This window comes from Choloepus didactylus, chromosome 14, assembly GCF_015220235.1.
Source record: "Choloepus didactylus isolate mChoDid1 chromosome 14, mChoDid1.pri, whole genome shotgun sequence".
Classification (NCBI taxonomy): domain Eukaryota; kingdom Metazoa; phylum Chordata; class Mammalia; order Pilosa; family Megalonychidae; genus Choloepus; species Choloepus didactylus.
In genome coordinates this window covers 57,814,939-57,837,561 of record NC_051320.1, presented here as the reverse complement: position 1 = coordinate 57,837,561, position 22,623 = coordinate 57,814,939, and the positions used below count along the sequence as shown (strand labels likewise).

The 22,623-nt window shown below is 39.6% G+C and overlaps 1 protein-coding gene and 1 pseudogene across 2 annotated transcripts in view; one reads left to right on the top strand and one right to left on the bottom strand.

Moving 5' to 3' along the window:
- Positions 1-22,623, bottom strand: part of LOC119508853 — a 61,282-nt pseudogene that overhangs the window by 17,285 nt on the left and 21,374 nt on the right.
- NCALD (neurocalcin delta) overlaps positions 13,795-22,623 on the top strand; it is a 313,506-nt gene continuing 304,677 nt past the window's right edge. Inside the window, exon 1 of one of the 2 annotated variants that reach the window (XM_037802654.1) lies at positions 13,795-13,848. The gene's annotated coding sequence lies outside the window, so the exon portion shown is untranslated. The remainder of the gene's footprint in view (positions 13,849-22,623) is intronic. The other variant, XM_037802655.1, reaches the window with a different exon arrangement.

Here is a 22,623-nt window from a genome sequence, read left to right as displayed (position 1 = left end):
TATATACATATACATATATACACACACACACACGCAATATATATACATGCACATATATACATAGACATTTATCTGTATAGATACACACTAAATTTATACAAAATCTATGAACTATGTATATAACCTCATTTAAAAAATTACAAGTATATTTTGAGATTTTTAAACATGTCGTTATATTCTTCTATAGTTTAATGGCATGATGATTAAGAACATGATTTGGTAAGAGTGTCTAAGTTTGAATACTGACTCAGTATCATCTAGTTTCATGGCCCTTAGGCAAATTATTTAACTTCTCTATGCCTTAGTTTTTCAATGGAGACAATAATAGTACCCACCTCTAAGGTTATAATAAAGATTAAATGAGTTAATATTTCTAAGTTTCTTAGACTAGAGCCTGCTGCATATAGCTGTTTGCTTTTATTAATGGCTGCATAGAATTTCCTCCTCTGCATGAGCTATAATTTATCATCTGTTGCTTGATTTTTTTTTATTATTGCAAATGATGAAACTAATGTACACAGTTTTTTTGTGTTTGTGTGCCCATGTGGGCATGTTCTTAATCTTAATAGCATTCCTGTGGGTGTGAACCCATTGTAAGCAGGACCTCTTGAAGATGTTATTTTCATTTATGTATAGCCAACTGGATCAGGATGGTTTTTAATCCTCTTACTGGAGGCCTTAAAAAAAGAAAAACACAGGAGGGAGGAAGGAAGCAGAAGCCAGAGTCAGCAGGAACCCTCCCACACCCCTCACAAGAGAAAGGAGAGGACACTGGCATGTGATGGGAAGCCAAGGAAACCCAAGGATTGCCAGCCAGCCAGAACCCTATCAACTCCGGGAATAAGGGAGCCTTCTAGCTTTCTAAACTATGAGGCAATAAATTCCATTGTTAAGCCAATCCACTATGTGATATTTGTCATCATAGTGACCAGAAAACTAAGACAGCCCATTTTTGAATTATTTCTTTAGACTATATTCTAGGAAGTAAAGCTTCTAGACCAAAATGTATGAATCTTTTTAAGAGTTCTGTTATGTATTGGCAAACACATCTTTTGAAAGTTTGAACCAATTTACACTTCTACCTGCAGGGTGAGAGTGCCTATTTCCTCTTATTTTTTCTGGTTGAGGCAAAAGTAGCATGTTACATTGTTTTGATTGGTGTTTCTTTGATTACGTGTGAGACAGATATATTTCCACACTTCTATTGACAATTTATGCTTATTCTTTACAAATCACTTCCTGACCTTTATTTATTTTTACATTTCACTTTTTACAGTGACATGTAAATCCTTTTTCTGTATCATAGACATAGTGAGCACATTTAAGAGCCAAGACAATGAAGGCAGTTGTGCAGAGCATGTGTCACTGCTAACCAAGAGGGTAGCCTCAGATAGTGGAGATCCTGTGACAGGTTGATTCAGCCTCTCGTCTTTCATCAAAGACTTGAATTTTGTCATAGTGTTTGTGTTCTTCAAACTATTTTTTATTGTGTTCTGCAGCAGCACTATAAATTTGTGGAATAATAACATATTGTATAGTTAGAGGAGGAAGGGGTTGCCATGAATGCTGCTAGAAATGCTGCAAGAATGAGACCATATCCTTGCCTCTGTAACTTCAGAAATCATGAATTGGTAGGCTTTTGGGACTATTAATTCATCAGTGTCAATTTTCATCTTTGCGATAGTGGTAAATATTGTGACTACGTGGGAGAGAATCTTTAGGTTTATTAAAGAGATAAGTAGTCACCTAATGGGAAACCGTCAGTGAGTGATCTTGTGAACATGTGAAGGAATATGTGTAAAGGCCCAGGTGTTCGGAGGACCCCAGGAACAAGCACTGACTCACTATTTTAATTGACTCCTGAATTCTGCTGCCTTTTCTTCAGCTGTGGAGACCTCTGGCTATATGGTACGCTGTTGCTGAGTGTTGAATATCAACAGATATTGATATTCTTAACCCATGTTCCTGATTTTCTCAGTGGAAATCTTGTCACCTCATGGAAGACACACATGTGATAAAAATATACTTTTAAAGGCAGCAAAAGAACATGTGAACTTGGAAAATTGGAGGGATCATATTCTGTTCTGGAAAACAGAACCAAGACCAATGAGAAGAAGTTCAAAATTTTGAGTTAATATAAGCAAGAACTTTGTTATCCCCAAAAGTATATGCACATTGGATGGTCCACCTTTTTGAAGCAGTCACTAGAATTCTCCTGGCAGAGACTAGGTGATCAAAAAGATGAAAAGTTGGGACCTGTACACTGGGCAGGGCCTTGGGCTAGATTATCTCTATGATTCTACAGTTATATAAATTTGTGTAAACTATGTAAGTTTAAAAAAAACCACACATATGCCTGATATGAGTTTAGCCCTGGACTGGACACTGTAGGGCACACATAAATATAAAACAGTCTGCTTTCAGTTGATTCACAGTCCACCGCTGCTGTCAGAACCAAGGGGTCTGAGCAGGAGCCCATGAGCCTATACCAACCAGCCATGATATCCCCATTGTTGCTGCCACCCACCGTTGCTGGAGGAGGCACTTCCAGAAACCTGAAGAAACAAAAATGCTTCTCCTTCTTCCTCTCTTCCAATCTCCCTCTAGTACCTCGCATTTATAGAACCCAAATAAGATGCCAACTGGTGAGTTAGTCTGGGAAATGTGGTATGCTACCTTCTTTCCCTGTCAGTAGAAGGGAAGATATAGAAGGTGAATGTAGAATTGAGAGAAAGCACTGCTAGGCACAGTCCAACCCGGTGTCCTCTGCATCCACGCACAGCCTTCTATCCAATATATAATGGGTAGTATCACAATTGACACATACTGGGCACTTTGAATGTCTCCTGATGCAACTATCCCTTGAACAGTGAAGACATGCTTACCCTCTCCCTGAAGAGGGAGACACAAAATCCCATCAGTCAGCACATATATATTTTGATGATGTTAATTCCCCTTATGGATTAGTCAAACCCCATCTATTTTATAACCTTAAGGAGTAAATCTTAAATACTAACAAGCACTGCTTATATGACACAGTGGGAAAAAGAAAAAGGAGGAAAATTATTTCTGCGTACAAACGTGTACATAACAAACAAGGAATAACATATACATAGCTCTATGTTCCTCATAGCATAGTGATCGCAAGGCCATTATATTTAATTATCTAAGTATCTATCTTTGCATCTATCTATATCATCACATCTATCCATCTTTCTTCCTTTACCCACTCCCGTATTTCTTTTACCTTCAACTAGACCCTTGGTTGGTGATGGGTTGACACAAATCTTCATTCCTAAAGAGTTTGTGTCCTTTGTCATCCTCTCCTTTATTGGTCTGGTAAAGCCTTCCATTAATTTCTATTACTGGACAAAGAAGTAATAAGTGGCATCCAGAGAATCCTCTGGGTTACAGACCTCTTTGGGAACTAATCACTCTAAACTAGCAAAGCCCAAAATCTCAGGGACAGGAGGCAACTTTTTTAATAGTAGGTTAGTAAGTGTAATAGTAAGAGCATGCCCATGAATTCTAGCTGTGAAAGAAATAGCACCATATATGGATTGTTGATTCAAAGCAAATACTGCATTTTGTAGGATAGTCCCAGTAAACTTTCAAGGTGTTATCTCTTAGTTGGTGACATAATTGAGTCTTTGGTAGGCCATTCCACCCTTCTGTCAGCTGCTTCTAAGTGATGGGATATGTGGCAAGACCAGAGAATTCCATGGCCATGAGCCAATTGTTGCACTTCTTTTGTTGTGAAATTAGGGCTTCGGTCAGAAGCAATGTTGTGAGAAGTACCATGATGGTGAATAAGGCATTCCATAAGTACCTGGATGGTGGCTCTTACAAAAGGCAAATCCATATCCAGAATAAGTGTTTATTCCAGTGAGGACAAATCTCTGCCTCCTCCATGATGGAAGGGGTCCAAAGTAAAATCAATCTCTACTAGATGACTAACTGGTCCACTAGTTTGTTGTTGGTCCTTGCTGACTGGAAGTTGAGCACTCAGTAATTGTGGCAGCCAGATTAGCTTTGGTGAGGGAAAGCCTATGTTATTGAGTCTTTCGATAGCCTTCTTGACCATTGCCAGCACCACTCTGAACACAAGCCCATGGACCAAGCAGTAGGGTGACTTGAGGAAGAAGACTGACTGACATCCTTAGAGTGTGTCACCTGATTATTGAGCTCCTGCTCTGCAATGGATGCCCTTTTGTAACATGCACATGGGATACAAGTATTTTGTACTCTTCACCCATTCCCAAAGTTCATCCACATGCCTATTCTACAGTCTTCATTGTTACCAGTCTTCCAAATCTCTTCTTTCCAAATCCCTTACCATTTGGCCAAACCATTAGCCACTGCTTGTGAGACTGCATAGATTTGTACCTCTGGCTATCTTTCACTCTATACAAAGTGAATATTCAGATGCACAGTGGAGTTCTTCCAACTGGGAGGATTTCCCTTCACTATTTTTCAAGACCACTCCTGAGTGTATATGCAAGAGCCTACTTCTATAATGCAGAATCATCTGTAAAACATGCCTGATTCGTTTTTTTCCAACATTAACTGGTCACAAAGAGCTCTCCATGAGACCAGAGGTGTGAGTTGAAGGAGAGGATGCCATGTAGCAGGAGTAGGTAGCCATAGAAATCTGAGTCATCTAATCATGCAACTTATTTGTATATATAGGAACTGCTACAGACCTATCTTATATATCACTTCTACATGGTGACAGAGTGTGACTGCACTTACCTGATTTTATGGCTGAGTGGATCAAATGATGACCAGTTTATGGTAAATAGCTTGGATCCTATGATCACTGGGTATTTCAAGGCTAGGAGTTCTGCCTCTACAAGAGCCTAGGAACAAATGTTTCTCAAAGGGAGAAAATTAGCAGAAAAGGCTGGTTTTACTCCAAAACTCCAGGGCTCTGAACTTTCATATAGGGCTTTCTCCAGGCTCCTTACAGTGTTCCTATTTATACATGGGGGATGGACTACAACTTCTTTGGGTGTCATGGGAGTACTCATTGGGAACAGAGGACTTAAAATTGCACCTATCAATGAACATCTTTCCTATCTGGCATTTTAAGCTAAATTATATTTCTCCCTAGCTGACTTTTTTCTGGTGTTGATCATAGAAATTTACTTAGTATATTTACTTAGTATGTTTAAACTTGCCTCCCACCCCCACAATAGGCATCATTATTGCCTCATTTATCTATCACCCCTCAAAAAATTTTAGAAAATGTAAGATTTTAATGCTTCTAAGAAATGTTCAGGAAAAATATTTTCTTTCTTTCTTTCTTTCTTTCTTTCTTTCTTTCTTTCTTTCTTTCTTCTTTTTTTAAGTCAGACTTCACTATTGTAAAATAAAACACGGATGCAAAAACCCCTAAATATATAGCTAAATGAATTACTTTAAGGCAACACATTTGTAACTACCACCCAGGTGAAAAAATAAAATTTACTACCCACTCCAAAAGCCCCTTCCATGTGTCCCATCCTGATTTCCCAATAGTAACCCCCTCCTTCCCTTCATAAGTAACCATTTTTATAGTAGTCACCTAAATGTGCATCCCTAGAAACTATAGTTCAGTCCTGCTCATTAAAAACAAAAATTGATGCACCTTTAAAGTATCTCTTAATTTATAGATTCCTCCTGCATCCCTTTCTTTTCCTTATAGTTTATCTGTGGATGAACCCAACCATTTGACCTGTAGAGTTTCCTATAGTCTGGATTTCAATGATTGCATAGTCATCATACATTTCACGGTGTTCCTTTGTCCTGTGTTTTTTTTCCTGCAAAATGCTAGTTAGGTATAAAGGTTTGATTAAACTCAGGTTCAGTTTCTTTGGCAAGAATATAGGTGTGTTCTTCCATTAGGAAGCCCTCAATACCTATGTTGTAACTCTATTTGTAATGTTAACAATTGTTTATGCTCAATACTGATTCATTTATTCTTTGGAGTTTGGACAATGTTGGTATTCTAATTCTGACCTTTTTTTTCATTCATAAGGTGGTCTACTTTTATAAAGAGTTGCTTCCCCTCTTCTACTCTTTGGTTACCCAAAGGTACAGTTCATATAGGAAAAGTGGGATAAATATTTTATTCTTTTCCTTTATTTACCAGTTTTCAAAATTAATAAATTGTTTCCCTAACATTCTTGAAGGTGTATATTCATGCATGTATATCAGTGTGCACTTATGGATTTGCTGTATTTGATGGATACTAGTCATTTGCGGTGATCTTTTTGCAAGTTCCAAGTATCCCTTCTTCGTCCAGCAAGAGTATCTGGAAGTTGGCTTCTGTTTACTTTTTTGTGGCTATTATTCCTGGATGTCCTTTTTGGATATAAAACTCCAGGTACTGAAAACTCAAGGACTGCTTCTCTAGGTCAGCCTTTTCTCCTGCTCGCTCGTGGCCTTAGCTGACCAGCGAGTATGTTTTGAAGAGCAGGGCACACCCTCTGCAGAAAGGGAATATGTGCTTTCTGTTTACAGATGTTCCTGGCTTTGTATCAGAGACCAGAGCACTGGCTTCCTGTCAGGTTAGTGTCCTCTGGGAATCAGATTGCTTTGCCACTGTTGTCCACCTCTTCCGGAAAGATCTGATGTCAATAGTTTGTCTAGAATAACTTATTTTTCTGTGAGACATGTGCTCTTGTCTAGTCAAATATCTGAGATAATGTTTAATGGAAAAACTGTCTTTAACTTCTCCCCCTGACATTCTCTGTGTAATCTAGTAAATATCTATAAATTAGCCTTTAGGAAAAAATATAATTAATTTTATTAAATGCGAGATTGCTTCAGGCTTCTTTGTGTGTGGTAGAGAGACTCGCATTAAAATGAGCTGTGCTTTAGAGATGTGATTTCACATCCTCAAAGGAAACTTACCACATCCTTTCCCTTTTGGTGTCCGGCTTTTCCTTTAGCCTAAGCCCTGTGCCTTCTGTTTTTATTCTCTCTGACTAGGACAATTCTGAGCATTTCTGAACATTTTAATGTTGCCATTTCTGTTTCTGTGACTGTGACTTTCTGGCAGTAGAGCTTCTGCAAGAATGGTTGTGATGAAAAAATTGACAGGAGAAGCAGTACTTGGCCCAGCATATAAAACAGAGCCATCCACAAGAGAAAACTGAGGTGGTTTTGAGAAGTTATAACTACATCAATGTCTGTGACAATTTTCTTTTGGTTTATATCATTTGTGATTTTAGGCTGGGTAATATGGATTTACTCATGTTCTAGGAAAAGACTTCTGCAAAAGAGCTTTCTGATTCTATGGTCTTAATTCTTCAGCCTGGCCTTCAAGGCCCTCCAAAGTCTTATTACTGTCTTTCTCAACAAACTCTAGTGACTCCCTATTGCCTACTGGATTAAGTGTGAGCTTTTTGCTGTGGTTCCAGCCTACCTCTCCAGGCTTATCTCCTCATCTTTTCTAGGGATACCTCTTCAGATCTATTTTAGATTGTTCTGTTCCTACGTATACCCTGTGCTTTCCTACCTTGGTCTTTGCTCACACAGTTCCTTCTATTGCAAATGTATCCTGATTGGGACAGTAAGTTAAATGGTCACCCTAGAAATAAGCAACTGGAGGATCAGGGCTGCATCATAGTCATGTTTGTATCTTTGATCATTTAGCACAAGGGGTCATATAACCACATATTGTAGGCAAAAGAGTTAACATAAAAGAGACTACCTTTCCTGGAGCAAGTGGTACTTTGCCATGGCCACTGAGAATTGCTAAAGAGATTAGTTTTGATTCCTCCCACAGAAAAGTTTTCATAGTAGTACTATCAACAGTAGTAGTCCCTTCATTTTGCCATATTTGCTTTCTCTCTCTCTCTCTCTCTCTCTCTCTCTCTCTCTCTCTCTCTCTCTGTCTCCTTTCATATATATACACATAGGTGATGTGTTTAAGTAATATAAATATATAAATGTTCACATTCTTTTTCTGAAAGATTCGAATATAGGCTTTATTCATCATGACATCTCATCCGTGAATACTTCCAGATGCTTCTCCTAAGAATAAGGGCATTCCCCTACATAATCACAATATGAATATATGTACCTTAAGAAAATTAACAGTTCCACAAAATCATCTAATATTTAGTCTGTATTTAATTTTCCTCAAAAATGTTTTGGATCCAGAATCCATTTGATCCATTTGGTTGTTTTGTCTCTTTAATCTTTTTAAATATAGCATAGTTCCTCTGTCAGTTTTGTTTTGTTTTGTAAGTGTTTAGTGACACATATTGTTAACATTGTTACTGAGCAATGGGCTCACTTATTGATGCTCACAGAAGCCAATACCATGACACCAGGATTTTGAAAAAAGAGAGAGTTTTATTGTGAGGTTGACCGGCAAGAAGACATGAGGCAAAATCAAATCTGTCTCCCTGATTGGAGAATTAAGGGAGTTTTCTGGGATGGAAACAAAGGGAGGTGGAGACAGTAATGGGGATTCAGGTTGGCATATGTTGATTGGTTGTTCATAGAACTGTCTGTATATGGCAGAAATATGCCAGTGGTCCTCATCTTATCTTTCTTTTGAGTGATCTTGCACGTTTTATTTGCTTCTGATGACTCCTCATCCCTGTAATCTTTGGCTCAGGTTATATGACCTGCAGTTAAACATGCTCAGAAGAAAATGTTATAGTAACAGAGGATGTCTCCACAAATCAGTTTTTCCTGCCCATGGTTTCAGCATGTACTGTTTGACATCCTTCCTCTTCTCCCAAATAAAAAGATTTTTGTCTTTATCCACTTAGCTTCTTCCCCCTTCCCTCCCCTTTAAAGAAATTCCATCTTTGTCAGCTTTTCTAGATAACTTAGTGATGAAGAATCTGGAGAAGGAGTAAAGGGCTAAAGTGAAAGAGAGGTGGGAGGAGAGGGGTCTGTTTCAAGAGGCGACTCTGGGGCTTTAAAAAGGTTGAGGTTCTCCCCGCCCCAACCCAGTAGCTCTAGGGCCTAAAGGGCTTCAAAAGGAGTGGAAGGAGCTTTAATAAGCATTGCTGTGGGTTATGAATTGGTTGCTCTTTAGTGTTCGTCAAGAACCAGAAAAGATCATACTTATTTACTAATTATTTTGGACTATGTTTCCATGATTGTGACATTCCCCCAAGTCTAGGCCTCATTGGAAAGCAATATTTATTCTGATCACACATACTCCTTTCTCTTGAAAGAAGAAAGCATTAGTGTCCACAAAGAAAGAGAATGAGCTTTCTTATGGTTGTAGTCTCAAGCTTTAGATTTTAGCAGATCATACAGTGTTATTGTCCAAATCAGGCCCATTTGATTGGTTAATGTTTTCTGAGGTTGATTAAATTATCTCTGAATATTTTGGGTATGTTAATATGGTATTTATTGAGAAAGTTGGAAGCATGCAAAACTATTTATAAAGGAGTGCTTGCATTTTACAACTGACAGATTGCTGTATTCTGAATTACTCATGACAGACTTATTTTTTTTCATGTTTGAGAGACTTTTGACTTTGTCACAGTTTTGAAAATGTTATTTTTGGTGTGTTTAGATGATGGGTTTCCAAAAACAGTTAAATATTACAATTAGGCTTGCTGCGTTTTGTTCCTTCCCATTCAGTTTCCCATTAAATACATCAGTACATCTGGCATTCTTCTTTATAAGGACTCTGGCAAAAGAGCAGCAAGGATTAGACCTAGCACTTGACAAATCACCCAGCTGTAATTTTTTCATCTAGAGTTGAAGTCTGAAGCTAACTGAAACTGTCACATCAGAAGTACTGTGTAATGTTACAGAGGGACCACTTGAAAGAATTCCTTTTATGGTGGGGGCATTCTCGAGATGCATGGAATGGCCCTTTTGCATGGTATCATCTGAGATGGGAATGCAGCCTAGGACACATCAAAGCACCAGGATCACAAGATCCAAAGAATGTGTCTTTTCTGTTGTTTGTCAGACTCAAGCCCCATTAGCTAATGATGGCACTTCTTCCTTCTTTGCTTCATTTTTCAGTGGCAAGTCCTTGGACAGTGAACTAATTGGAAAATTCCTTTCCCAGCTTGAAAGTAATATTTTCTTGGAGCTGGAAGGGACCTTGATACTTATCTTAATCCAAAACCCTGACCTTTATGTGGGTGATGAGACACTGAGAGGTTAAGCAGTTTGGCCTCGGTCTTCCAGCTGGTTCATTACTAAACTTTGCCCCAGCGAGACTCCCCCTACCCCCTACCTTTTATTTTATTACTTGTCAAGGGTTAAAGGGTTTCCCTTCATTTTATAAAGCTTCTTGGAAGTAACCTAACTTGTTTGAAAGAAGAAATGTTTTACTCTGAAAACTTATTTTTGTTTTTTTCCAATGGGTTTTCTTCCTAACCCAGTATGACTCCCTTCTATTCTGAGAGAGCTTTTATGGCACAGTATGATGACTCTCTAATGGTTGGTGCTACTCAGTTAGACGTCAGTTGGTTACAGCAAAACCCCGTGCACTTCAGAGCAAAGCTTCACCTCTGAATTCAGGAAAGAATGGGATGCTAGCAAACGTGGTCAGCACCACTTCCTGGATACTTTGGAAAGGATCCTTGACTCTAGGACTTGGCAGTCTTAGGACTCCTGACCTCCTGTGGGACTTCATTCCCACTGAAGCGTGGGCATGCAGTGAGGTGAGTGATACTTGGATCTTGAGCCCAGTCAAGGGAGAGAACAGGAGATTTTAAAATTAGCTGTGAGTGAGAGGAGTAAAGAACTCATGATGCACTTACCATTTACTCTCTGGTATTGGTGGGAATGGATTTGGGGAAACATTTCCCAGGAACCACGGTCTCTACTCAATCTGAACTTTCTCTCTGTACTTTCCTACCGCAGAAAATAATGGTTTCTGATCTGGGTGTGTGTGTGGGGTGGTGGTGGTAGCATTGCTTTGGCTCATCAGGTATTGTCTGTGCTCTGAGACTTGGAGGACCTGGGCTTCAGAAAGCTGAATCTTTTCTCTGCTCCTGCTGGAACATCTGTTCTGTGAGGCAGTGGACATTGCAGGATTCTACTGTCTGGGAAGAAGTTCTCGGAGGGTGATAGCAAAGACCAGGGAGGAAGAAATGGCAATTACTAGTTCAAGACAGAATCTCATTACATTTTAAGAGCTCAGTTAAAGAAAAACAGGGACTGTTTAGTGTGGTGTTCTCAAAGAATTGTCTCTAAGATCAGAAAATAACTGTTGTTATTTGAGCTAAGCTGCCTGAACAATGAGAAACTGCATCCTGGTGGATTTTCCTCAAATCTTGGGAGTACATACTTAGAAATTTTTTCTTGCTACAGTAAGCTTAATTCTGTACCAAAAATTTCATAGAATATTGGCTCTTGGTGGGAACTCAGAGATTATATGTGCCGAGTATTCTCTGTTTGTCCTTCCCAATCTAGTCTCCCCATTTTCCATGCTGCTCCGGGCCCTGGGAGGCTGTCTATGGGCTTTATAAATGGGCTTCTCTGCCTTCTGGCTTCTGTTTGGATTTAGCCAATGCAAGGCATCTGCAGGAAATCAGAGTGTGGGAAGAGAGACAAATTGGAATAGTTATTCCCTGGTTCCCCTCTCCTAATGCTGCAGGTTGTGGTGCATTTATCTACTGAAAGCCATAGCTTCTGTCAGGCAGGCCCCTCCCATGCTCACAGCTTCTGTACCGAGTCCTGTATCAGGTCCACAGCTCTTTTTCCCGGTTCAGCTTTCAGGCCTGGGGTGTTAATCGCTTCCTGCTTGTTGCTAGCTTTGAGGTGCTTCACTGTCCCTTGGTGGTTTTCCTTAACCCTGTCCACACCTTGTAAATAGTCCCTTCATTAAATGCTCCCATTCAAGTGTGTCATCTCTTTCCTAGTGGGGCCCTGAACATAATCTAATCCATTATCTTGACTATGCAGGTGAGGAAACTGAGGCACAGAGGAGCCTAGTGGCTTTTCCAGGGAGAAGAGACTCCTATAGGAGGACGCCGTGTCCTGGGGCCATGGCTGGACTAGCAGAAAATGAGAAAGTGCATCCTTCCCCTAACGTGGAGGCACCTGAGCCCAGGGCTTGGCTAGAGCATGCTAGCTGCTCTTATCCCCCACTCCCTCCCTCAGCTGGTGGCTTTGCGTACCCATCCCACCACTCTGGCTTGTTGTGGAGCTGGAATTTTCTGACCATTGTCTCTAACCATGTGCAAGTAAATGAGTGTATGTGTGTGTGTATGAGAGAGAGGGAGGGGAAGAAGGGAAAGGCAGGGAAAGAGAGGAAGAGGGAGAGCATGAATTTGCATTCTTCCTTTTAACTGTCCTTAGTTCTCTGAGGAGTCTGTTTGGACTTCTCATATTCCACTGATTCTAAAACACGTTTTATTTTTTCTCCTGTTTCAATACTTGGATAGTGTTTACATTGCGGTTGGTCAGGTGGTGATCAGGTGCATTGCCCGTGGCTGTGTGGACTTGGTAGTTATTCTTAGTTGCATGACAGGACATGCGCAACCCCTCAGTGTTCCGGTCAGCAATCAATTTCAGGATTATTTGAGAAAGAAATATGAGTCCTAGGTGTTGACTGAAACCTTCTGCTGACACCTCTTTGTAAGATTTTTTTGGCCGACATCGAAACTTATGGGAAGATGTCAGCAGCTCAGATGAAAATCCCAGACAATACTTGAGCACTCTTTTAAGGAATGCCCCGTCACTAAAGTTGTTGGTGGTTTAGAGGACAATATTGTATGGAGAAACACAGTCGCTGGACCCTTAGGCAAGGAGTGATTCAGAAGGGTCGTCTTCTGAATATGAAGTAGTCTTTGGGATATAAACCAATTTATTTCTCTTATATATTCCTTTTTAATGGCTATAATAGAACTTATATCTAAATAAGTCTAATAGAGCTCATTCACAAGTTTAAATTTTCTAATTCTTAGAAAGCATTGTGTCATACTTTAATTGACAGCATTTTTTCTTATTGTGTATATAAAACAACTGTTTCTTACAATCAATGCCATTGGTTCAATGAAAATAATATTGAAGTAGGAAGTCTCTAAATAATCAGTGTGGACAAAAAATGAGTTGAAGAGTTAGGGGGCTGAGGAATGGGTTTATTAATTTATTTACTAAATAGATATTTATTAAGTGTCTATTGTGAGACCAGCACTGGGCTAGACATTGAGCATACAGGTGTGAACAAAACAGACATAATCTCTGAGCTTATAGGGAAGACAAGATATTGAATAAGCAGTGGCATGTATGATGCTACAAAAGAAAAAGTGCAGGTTGCCTTGGAAGTGGAAACAGTAGTTTATGATGGTCAAGGGGAAGAGAGGGACTGACTCAGGAAGTGTCAGTTAAGCAGAGATTAAAAGGACAAATAGGAGTTAGCCAGGTAGAGGTGAGTGGGGAGTGGGAAAGGTAGACCTGGCAGAGGGGACAGGGTGTATGTAGTAAAGCCGGGAGGTGAGAAGGAGTGAGGAATTGAAGGAAGTGCAGAATGTGAGAGACAAGACTAGAGACATAGGGGAGTATAAGATGAAGAGCCTTATAAATCATGGCAAATAGCTTGTCCATTATTCACAGGGCAAGAAGAAGTCATTGAAGGGCTTTCAGAAGAGGAGTGTCGTGCTCAAATTTAAAAATGATCACTGGCTGGTGTGCAAAATGGAGTGGAGCAGGCCAAGGGCAGGTGAAGCAGGCATGATAGTAGTCATCCTCACTACTCATGGTCATGGGCAGAGACAGCAAACAATGCAAGGGATTCTGGAGCAAGAAATAGTCTCCCTCATTCAGCAAGTTCCTGATAATCTAAGACAATAACTTTCTTTATTTTTGACAGAGTGACCTGTTCTGACTTGATCCTCCAGTGTACTTTGAAAGAGCTGCCACCAGGTAAATACAGAACAAGATTTTCTCAGATTTATAAACCATGATTTTCTCCCATGACCCCCTAACGCCTAAACTATCATCTTCACAAGAACCCTGAGTTAGGTGCTGTTTTATTTCCATCTTATAGATGAGGAAACTGAGGCATAGAGAGGTAAGGCAACTTGTCCCCCAGGTACTGAAAATATAAATGGCAGAGCTAGGGCTCAAACTCAAGTCTATTGTATACCAGTGCCCATTTGGAATAAACTAGATGATCACCATGTTGTGGCCCTGGATATGGAGAAAAGAGGACTGATTCTAGAGATATTTAGATATAAAATGATAAAATTCATTAATTGAATTGGAGAAATGGTAAAGTAAAAGGAAGAATTAAGGATGTTATTCAACTTTCTGATTTGAGCAGTTGGGTGCGTGATCTTACTGGTTACTGAGAGAGGAAAATGGGGGGAGGGGAAGAGCAGGTTTGGGGATGATGAGTTCAGTTTTGGACTTGCTTAGTTTTAGGTACTTGAGAGGTGATTGGGTTGGAGATGTAACATAGGGTAAAGAGATACATGTATATTTAATATATGTAGATTTTAGTTGAAGCAATGGAAGTGGATAGGATCACCTAGAGAGAGTGTAGAAGAATGATTATTAATCCTGGTTGCATAATAGAATCACCTGGGGAGTTTTTAAAATGTATTGATGTCCAGGCCCCATCTTGGCAATTCCAATGTGCAGCCAGGATTGAGAACTGCTGCCATGAGAAAAGAATCCCTAGAACCCAGTCTTTGGGTTCTCCAATATTTAATGTACAGGATGAGGAGGTTAAATGTACAAAGGTGACTAAAAAGGAAAAAATGGAGAGGTAGGAAGAAAGCCAGGACATTGTGGTCTTGTGGAAGAGGTAGAAGTATTGGCTTGTACCTTGTTTGAATTTAACAACTAGTGTGGAACGTCGTATCACCTACATATACCATGATTTTCCATCTGATGGGAGCAAACATTAGGCACCCCAAATACTTGAATAGCCATTATTAATGCTTGCCTTATTCTTTTTATCACTTCAACTTACCAAGTAGTGTTTCTACTCTAGTTTTGTTTCAGAATTCTTTCATTTAGCATAAAACATTGGAGATTAATCCATGTAGCATGTATCAGTAGTTTGTTCCCTTTTATTGCTGAATAGAATTCCGTGTGAACCACATTTTGTCTAGCCATTCACCTGTTAGTAAACGTTTGGATGACTTATTGCTTTGGGCTCTTATGAGGAAAGCTGCTATAAATATTCATGAACTGGTCTTTATGTGGATATATGTTTCATTTCTCTTGGGTAAATAACTATGAGAGGGATTATTTGGTTCATATGGTAAGTGTAGGAGGCATAGACCTAACACTAAAAAAAAAAACAACAAAAAACAAAAAAAACCCAATCTGCCAGACTGTTTAAAGTAAGCAGTCCATTTTGCTTTCCACCCAGAAATATAGGAAAGTTTTAGTTGCTCCACAGCCTCATGAGCATTTAGTATTACAGTCTTTCTGATTTTAGTAATTTGAGTAGGTATATAGTGTTATCTCATTGCAATTTTACTTTCTACCTCCCTAATGATGAATTATTGAACATCTTTTCATGTGCTTGTTTGCTGTCTGTACACATCTGTGGTGAAATGTCTGTTCAAATCTTTTGCACATTTTTTTCATTATTAAAGAAGCTTTGGGTTTACAGAACAATAATACATAAAATACAGGATTTCCATAAATCACCCCACCACCAGCACATTGCACTGGTGTGGAACAGTCATTAAAATTGATGATAGCCTATGGATGATTGTATGGTATGTGAATATATCTCAATAAAACTGAATTTAAAAAAATTGATGATAGCACATTTTTATAATTGTACTATTAACTAAAGACCATGGATTAATTTAGGATTCACTGTGTAGTTTAGTTCCATGGATTTTGTTTTTTAATTTTTATTCTGTTACCATTTATGCAACCTAACATTTCCCCCTTTCAATTACATTCAGATGTGTATATTTCAGTACTGTTAATTTCATTATCAATGTTGTGCTATCATCACCAACCATTCATTACCAAAACATTTCCATCATTCCAAATAGGAACTTTGTACATCTTAAGCCTTAATTATCCATCCTCTATCCCCAACCCATCCCCTGGTAACCTATATTCTAGATTCTGACTCTATATGAGTTTATTCTAATTGTTTCAAATCAGTGAGATGATAAAATAATTGTCCTTTTGTGTCTGGCTTATTTCACTCAACATGATGTCTTCAGGGTTCATGTATGTTGTTTTGCAGGTTTTAGGACTTCACTCCTTTTCATGGCTGAATAATATTCTATTGTATGATAAACATGAGAAATCACCACTCAATCTAATTGGTACTCATTTGTATGTAACATGTTGCTTTTCTCTTGCAGCTTTCAGAACTATCTCCTGTCCTTTGCAATTAATAGTGTAATCAGTATATGACGGGTACATTTTTTCTTCATGTTTATCCTGTTTGGTGTTCTCTGGGCTTTTGGGAAGTCTCTGTCATTATTTCTTTGAATATTCCTTCTGCCCCTTTCTCTCTTTCTTCTCCTTCTGGGATTCCCATAATGTGTATATAGATATACTTGATGGTGTCCCAGAGGTGTGTTAGGCTATTTCCACTTTTAATAATTTGTTTCTCGTTCTGCTCTTCAGCCTGAATCATTTCATGTGTCTTCTCTTTGATTTCACTGATTTTTTCTTATGCCAGTTCCAGTCTGCTCTTGAAACCCTCCTTGGCATTTTTCATTTTAGTTATTTTGGTCTTCAACCCCGGTAGTTCTGTTTGGTTCCTTTTAAAAATTTCTGCGTCTTTACTAAGACTGTCATATTGCTTTTAGTATCCTTTTGCTCTTTCTGGTGTCCTTTAGCTCTTTTTCTGTATTTTCTTTCATCTCCTTGAGCATTTTAAAGATTATTTGCTTAAAGTCTTTGTTTGATACGTCCACATTCAGGTCTTCTTCTTTGGTGTTTTCTGTATTTTCATTCTCTTCCTTTTGATGGGCCATCATTTCCTGTTTCTTTGTCTTGACCTCTTTTGTTGCACACTGTACATTTTAATGTTTTTTTTCATTAACTTTTTTTTTAATGGAATAAACAAATTAGGAAGGTAACAGGGAAAGAAGCAATAACTGGATCATGTTAAAGTAAGGAAAATTGGCTAATGACATGATTTAAAGACTATTAATGAAGGACCAAGAAGAGCTTAGAAAAAGAAAAGGACAATTAAGGTATTGAATTATACTAAAAAAGAGAAACGTGACATAGTCCTGTATTTTGTTAATGTTTCTGTAAGAGGTTCCATCATAAAACTAAACTGTAAAATTACTTTTAAAATGTTATATAACAAAATGAATTTTTAGCAAACTTTAGTAAACTTGTTTGTTATAAATTAACTCAAATTTTATAAACCAATTCCCCTTAACTTGCATTTTGTTTAAAGTAATAACTTTATATCATACCAATAAATCTCAAGTATGAAAAATGCATTATTGCAATAATACCTCTTTGCAAGTCCAAAATTCTTGGTTTATAATAAAACTGTAAAGTGAGAAAAAGCAAAACCCAAAAAGGAGTAAAACTGTAACTGCCATCTATTGCAGAAGTCCAACATCTTCTTAAAATGTTGCTCAACAAGTTGCAGAGAAACATGTCTGGAAGCAACATTTAATTGAAAAGAAACTATTTTTTTTATACCATTTTACACTATTATTCTCTCTAGTATTTTCTTCTTCCCAAATAGAAACTCACGTCTTCTATAATGTTGCTCTTTAGTAAGCCATTCTATGCAGCTGCTGCTTGCATGTTTCCAAAATCATCATCTTCTTCATGTGTTCTCTTCAAACTGCCTGTGGTACCAGAATGGATAGATAATGACCTTTCTATCTGTAGTGGTGACATCATCTGTATTGTTAATTTTGCTAGGTAGATGGCTTCATATTCCTGAAGTTGATGGACGAATCCAGCATTAGGATTAATACGAAATCTTCTTTCTTGAACATAAGCAAATGCATCTCTGTACTTATTCCAAATGTTTCCACAATGTAGGCAGTAACAAAGGCAGCACTCCTGGAGATCCTTGTGTTTCCATGGACAGGAACTTTTCCTCCAGTTTGTAAGCTCCTATCAATAAATTCTTTAGTCATGGGGAAAAAGGTGTATTACATTTTCAACTGCATTATCTGCAATATCCAAGACTAAATATCTAAATAATCGCTGAAAGTTTGGTTTAATAAAGTTTACTTCAATATTTTGTCTTATGTCTATTATATGGGTTATTCCACTTTTCTGTAGTATAAGTAGCGTGCTTTTCATAGCAGAAGAATATGGGCCTAAAAACAATCCAGGTAAAATTTCCTGCATCTCTCATCTCATAGGATAGGTCCATTCCTTGGCATCTTCTTTGCACTGTGGGAGGGTGGGGAACTCCAGCTTCCCGTCCTCCACGGTCCTGGCCCGTGGGCTTGTGGGTGGGGTGGGAGGGCAAGTTACCTGGCTGGCTGACCCTCAGAGCTGACGGTGGCGGTGCAAGGGAGAACTGGTGGACCGGTGGGCCGGAGGACTGGTGGATGGGTGGCAGGCTTACAACTAACATACGCAATCTAAAGGATCCTGGTGGAAGTGACAGCGAGGAAGCGTAGGGTTGGACAGCTTGTACCCAGTCGCCAGGCTGCCACTGTCTCCCACCTCATTTTAATGTTTTAAAATGTTAACTCTGGGAGGCAGGGCAAGATGGCAGCATAGAGAGGAGTGGAAGCTAAGTAGTCCCCCTGGAACAACTACAAAAAAACAGAAACAACTAGTAAATAATCCAGAATAACTGCTGGGGGACAAACGAGACCATCCACTCATCATACACCAACCTGAATTGGGAGGAATGCCCGAGAACACAGCATAAAATCTGTAAGTAAAACCTGCGGATCCAAGTCGTGAGACCCCCTCCCCCATAGCCCGAGCTGCAAAGCCTCATGGTGCCAGAGAGAAGCTCTCTCCCAGCAAGCGAATATAGCTCAGCTGAGATCCAACTGGGGTTTTAAGTAGCGAGCGTGAACTGCTCACTACAGGTACGCATCCCCAAAAAACAGACAGAGGCTTTGGGTGACGACTGACCTTGGAGAGCCGGAGGGTCGCCTTGGACTGGGTCTGAAGGGGACTATCTGTTTCTTTTTTGGCTCAGTGGAGAAAGCCCCGGTCATATTCAGTTTCCAGGGCTGTGACTCAGGGAAGGGTGGAGACAGCACAAGCAGACAGCGAGACCATTGAAATGCTAATGACCTCCACCTGGGGGGTCTGTCATCTCTAGGAGGAAAGGGGTGGGGCCCTTTCCATTCAGAACCAGACCCCAGAGCCTGGGGGAACACAGCCATACCTCCTCACACCAGTCAAGAATTATAGGCTAACAGGCATCACCTGCTGGGCAGAAAAGCACAGTGACCTGAGGCATCAAAGGGTGGAGCAGTTTTCTAAGACACACATACACCCTCAGAGAAACCAGATACTGAATATTTCTTCCCTCTGGGACCTGAGCCTGTTCTGGTCTGGGAAAACCTGATTTGGATAACCAAGGAAACCATGCCTAGACAACAGAAAATTACAACCTACACTAAGAAAAACAAAGTTATGGCCCAGTCAAAGGAACAAACGTACACTTCAACTGAGATACAGGAATTTAAACAACTAATGCTAAATCAAATCAAAAAGTTTAGAGAAGATATTGCAAAAGAGATAGAGGCTGTAAAGGAAACACTGGGCATATATACGGCAGAAATCAAAAGTTCAAAAAAACAACTAGTAGAATCTGTGGAAATGAAAGGCACAACACGAGATGAAAGACACAATGGAAACATACAACAGCAGATCTCAAGAAGCAGAAGAAAACACTCAGGAACTGGAGAACAAAACACCTGAAAGCCTACACGCAAAGAAGCAGATGGAGAAAAGAATGAAAAAATATGAGCAATGTCTCTGGGAACTCAAGGATGAAACAAAGTACAATAATGTACGTATCATTGGTGTCCCAGAAGGAGAAGAGAAGGGAAAGGGGGAAGAAACAATAATAGAGGAAATAATTAATGAAAATTTCCCATCTCTTATGAAAGAAATAAAATTACAGATCCAAGAAGCGCAGCATACTCCAAACAGAAGAGATATGAAGAGGCCTACGCCAAGACACTTAATAATCAGATTATCAAATGTCAAAGACAAAGAGAGAATCCTGAAAGCAGCAAGAGAAACGCGATCCATTACATAAAAAGGAAGCTTAAAAAGACTATGTGCGGATCTCTCAGCAGAAACCATGGAGGCAAGAAGGAAGTGGTGTGATATATTTAAGATACTGAAAGAGAAAAACCGCCGACCAAGAATCCTATATCCAGCAAAGCTGTCCTTCAAATATGAGGGAGAGCTCAAAATATTTTCTGACAAACAGATAATGAGAGACTTTGTGAACAAGACACCTGCCCTACAGGAAATACTAAAGGGAGCACTACAGGGTGATAGAAGACAGGAGTGTGTGGTTTGGAACACAATTTTGGGAGATGGTAGCACAACAATGTAAGTACACTGAACAAAGGTAGCTATGAATAAGGTTGAGAGAGGAAGGTGGGGAGCATGTGAGACACCACAAGAAAGGAGGAAAGATAAAGACTGGGACTGTGTAACTTGGTGAAATCTAGAGTGTTCAACAATTGTGATAAAATGTACAAATATGTTCTTTTGCGAGGGAGAACAAGCAAATGTCAACCTTGCAAGGTGTTAAAAATGGGGAGGCATTGGGGGAAGGATGCAATCAGGATAAACTAGAGACTGTAACTAATAGAATCATTGTATTATGCTTCCTTTAATGTAACAAAGGTGATATACCAGGTAAATGCAGATAAGAGGGGGGGATAGGGGAGGCATGTTAGACACTTGACATTGGTGGTATTGTCTGATTCTTTATTCTACTTTGATTTAAGGTTATTTTTCCTTTTGCTGCTTCCTAGCTGTCATTTTTTTTTTCCTCTTTCTTTTGCCTCTCTACCTTCTTTGACTCTCCCTCCTGCCTTGTGGAAGAAATGTAGATGCCCTTATATAGATAGTGGTGAAGGTGGTGAACACATAAATGTATGACCATGCAGAGAACCATCGATTATTTACTTGGGATGGAATGTATGGTGAGTGAACAAAACCATATTAAAAAAAAAATGGGTTTATGACAAAACCTCGAGGGCAATATACTGAGTGAAATAAGCCAGACACATAAGGACAATTATTGCAGGGTCTCACTGATAGGAATTAATTATAATATGTAAACTCATAGACATGAAATATAAGGTACCAAGATATAGGATGAGGCTTAAGAATGGGGAGTGGTTGCTTAGTATGAGCAGAATGTTCAATTAGGATGAACTTAAATGTTAGGAAATGAACAGGGGTGTTGGTAGCAAGATGTGAGAATAACTAACAGCACCAAATGGTGTGTGAATGAGGTGGAAAGGGGAAGCTCAGAGTCATATATGTCACCAGAAGGAAAGGTGGAGGTCAAAAGATGGGAATGTACAAAACTGAATCCTATGGTGGGCAATGTCCATGATCAACTGTACAAATACTAGAAACTGCTTCCATGAACCAGAACAAATGTATGGCAATACAATTAGAAGTTAATATTAGAGGGGCATATAAGGAAGAACTATATACCTATTATAAACTATATACTACAGTTAGTAGTATTTCAACATTTTTTCATAAACAGTAACAAATGTACTATACCAATACTACGAGTCAACAATTGAGGGGGGTTGGTTAGGGATAGGGGAGAATTAGAGTTTCCTTTTCTTTCTTTCTTTTTTTGTCTTTCACTTTATTTCTTGTCTGGAGTAATGAAAAGTTTCTAAAAATTGAACAAAAATTAAGTGTGATGGATGCACAGCTGTATGAGGGTACCCAGGGGCAAGTGATTGTACACTTTGGATCTTTGGGTAATTGTATGGTATCTGAACAATCTCAATAAAAATGAAAAAAAAAAGTTAACTCTGGGATTTATTCTCTGGGATGTCTGTTTCTTGGTTCTGTAACTAGCTGGTAATAAGACAGATTTTCTTGAGCTTCAGCCCTCCTATCAGGAAGGTTTGCCCAAGGCAGAATAGCAAATTGCTCTCCCTGTGCACGTGTCTACGGGAGCCCATGCCCCACTCTCACAGCAGGCCGCTGGGAGGTCCAGCCCTGCCTAGCTCACTGGTGGCAGAAAGGGACATAAAAAGCCTCTTCCCCAACACCAGGAATGGGCATGGCTGAGTACTGATCACAGCTTTGTGTTAGCGACTTTGGACCACTGGGGTCCTGGCTCTGAAGGTGGCCACTGTTTTATCCTCCCTGGTCAAAGGCAGCAGCAGCCATTTGTTTCAGACCTCCCCAGGTGGGGGCTTCCTCAGGGCTGTGGGGGATAGTTGTTGAAGGTCTGCATCTGCTGGGCAGGCCAGGAAAGCTCAGCTTTGGGGAGCCATCAGAGAAGCTCCTGGTGACCTTCCTGATCCCCCCGCCCCGAGCACTTTGGAGATCGTATGTGTCCCCTGCATTGGTCTCAGGCCCTGTTTGGGCTGGAAATGACTGACTTGGGAAAAGTCCTCTCCAGTATACCCCGCCTCCGAGAATTTGCCCTCCATGCAAAAGCAACTTGAGACAATTTAAGAAACTATAGAGGTGGACAGTCTGGAGTAAAGGTCTGTCAACTTCAAACACCTGGGAAAGGGAGGTCTATTT